Below are 2604 nucleotides of genomic sequence, written 5' to 3'. Positions count from 1 at the left end.
AGCCGTGCAAAGCGTCAGCTTCCGGAGTAACGTGAGCAGGGCTGTAGTCTCGCGGATGTCGGGCAGGAGAAGAGAAGAGGACAGCAAGCCTTCCACCATCAGTTATGTCTATATCTCATCCAGAAAGTATAGCCAGAGAGATTTTAGCAAATTTATCCACTGGGACAGAAATTTTACCCCTCAAAAAAGAGGACACATAGCAACCCTTAAATTCTTTATTTCCCTCAAAGAGTTACAATTCCTCAAGTTCTCTCTACATATGATATCTCTGGGAGATCTGTCCCTCATGGCGATCAAACCTGCAACCTTAGCACCATCGGCACTACGCTTTAACTAACGGAGCTATCCAGAGAACACCAGCTTGTGGAAGGATTGTTTTAAGATGATGAGAGAGAGAAGGAGAGAGAGAACAATTTGTCTCTGGGATCTGTTTCTGGGCTACTATCTGAGATTCTCTGCCAGCCCCCTGCTGGATGCACTAGGCCTCACCTTGAGCGAACCTCTTTTCTTTGCAGATGCTGCTCCTAATCTTCAATGGGAAGCTGCCCTGAGGGATCCCAAGATTCTGCGGCCACTAATGGTGGACGTGGGCTTAATTGTCCTCTTCAACCTGCAGCACAGCCTCATGGCTGCTCAGCAAGTCAAACACTGGACCAGATGTTGTTACAGAGATCTTTCTATGTCTTCTGCACAGCGCTGACTCTCCAGGTAGGGGTATCAATTTGGGGCACCAAAATGGGGGGAGAGGACTGAAGGGGAGGAAGAAGTCCCACAGGCAAGATAACAGAGCAACTCAGAGTGAATTCTGAGCCAAGTCAGAAATGCTAAACTCAAAATGCAGAATAAATCTTCCTGGCATGATGTCGTTTAGATTTCACACTCTGCACTTTCATGGAATTGTTATTGCCAAAGCAAATCCTCCAATTTCAGCATTAAGTCTTTGCTCCTTGGTAGTTTATTTTGAGCACGGAGCTCCCAAACTCACACCGTTAACTCAGCATAGCCTTCATTATGTTGTGAAGCAAAATTCGTCATTGCAATGATGAGGACTAGAATCTTGCACAATTTAAAAACAACAACCCAGTGTGGATATGATTTGTATGATTTGGCTAATGCCTGCACGTCCATTGGATTTTCTACAATGTGATCGCAGTTTAGGAGTCCCAAAATGCAGCCATATGAGACGTGTGCCTGCAGGAGAATCTACTTTTATCTAATGCGCCTTTTCCTTCCCACCTAGCTGCTGATGAGGTACTGGCAGCCTGTGCAGGATGCTCCTGTGCTCTGGAATACGAGCAGGGAGCCGTGGGTCACTTGGGTCCTTCTCATGTGCTTCATCCTCCACTTCATTGCTTGGCTGGTCATCTTTAGCATCCTCCTCACCTTTGACTACGCAGAGCTGATGGGGGTCAAACAGGTACCGCGCAGCTTCCCTTTTCCCATCTAGAGAGGCCACCGTCCGGTATTTGGTGGCTGAGCTCAGCGAGGCTGAATGACCCAACCAATGAGGGTGATAGAAGATCTTTCCTCCTGCTGTAAAATATTTCTAAAAAGAGAGGTCCCAGGGTTGAAGCAAATTTGGAAGCCATGACCTCTCTCTTGGAAGCTCTTAATGTGCTCTGGCTTTACAGTGATAGCAGTTAGGGGGGTGCATTGGATTTGGATGAATTCTGAGGGATTTTTAATAATAATAACAACGATATTTATTTGATTTTAAAACTATAAGATCATAACAATACACAGAACATCCACATTTGGAGATTCCTCATAATCTCGGGACTCCCCACCTTCCCCTCCGTGGGTCCTATTATTAAACCTTTTCTACTGCACCTTTTTCAATAGTCCCTATTTTATATAAGTCCATTATCTCCACAGTACCTGCTATATTGCGAGTGTTATTGCAATCCTGCTAGTGTTTTCGTCTGTTTAAAGTGGTCTCCAAGATAAATTATAAACTTTCCCCATCTAACAAAGGATGGGGAAAATTTATAATTTATCTTGGAGACCACTTTAACAAAGTTCTGGTCTTCTTGGTTTCTGAAATTTCCCGTCAGTTTTGCCATTTCGGCATAGTCCAACAGTTTAATCTGTTATTCCTCCTTGGTAGGGACTTTATCTTCTTTCCATCTCTAGAATTCTGAGGGATTTTTGGCCAAGGCAGTGACCGCAGAAGCAATTAAATGTTTTCTCAGCAGTCCAGATAACAAAACATAAACAGACCTCACATTCCCCCTTTGTGAACATATAGATGCCCAATGTGTACGCAGGTCTAAAATGGTGTCGTTTCCTCAAAAGATTTGTGTGTCTGCAATGGAAACGGGTGTTTCTTTCGTTCCATAGGTTTACTACCACTACCTGGGCATGGGGGACCCTTTGGCTGTGAAGTCCATGCGTGCTGTCCACCTCTTCTCCTACCTTTGCCACCCTGTGTACTGGAGGTTTCTCCTCATCCTGTGGGCCGTTCCCTGCCTCTCCCTTGAACGCCTACGCCTCGTGTTGCTCTTCACGGTCTACATCACCTGCGCCCACAACCTCGACCAGCAGGACTACCTCTACCTGCAAGCTCAGCTGGACAAGAATGGCCCCTCCGTCCTTAAGAACTGA

General features: G+C 45.6%; 1 pseudogene; it reads left to right on the top strand.

Moving 5' to 3' along the window:
• The first annotated feature begins 520 nt into the window (after positions 1 to 520).
• On the top strand, positions 521 to 2604 carry LOC128408748 (nurim-like; annotated as a pseudogene).

This window comes from Podarcis raffonei, chromosome 2 (assembly GCF_027172205.1).
Source record: "Podarcis raffonei isolate rPodRaf1 chromosome 2, rPodRaf1.pri, whole genome shotgun sequence".
In the NCBI taxonomy this organism is placed as follows: Eukaryota; Metazoa; Chordata; class Lepidosauria; order Squamata; family Lacertidae; genus Podarcis; species Podarcis raffonei.
This window is presented reverse-complemented; position numbering and strand designations above follow the sequence as displayed.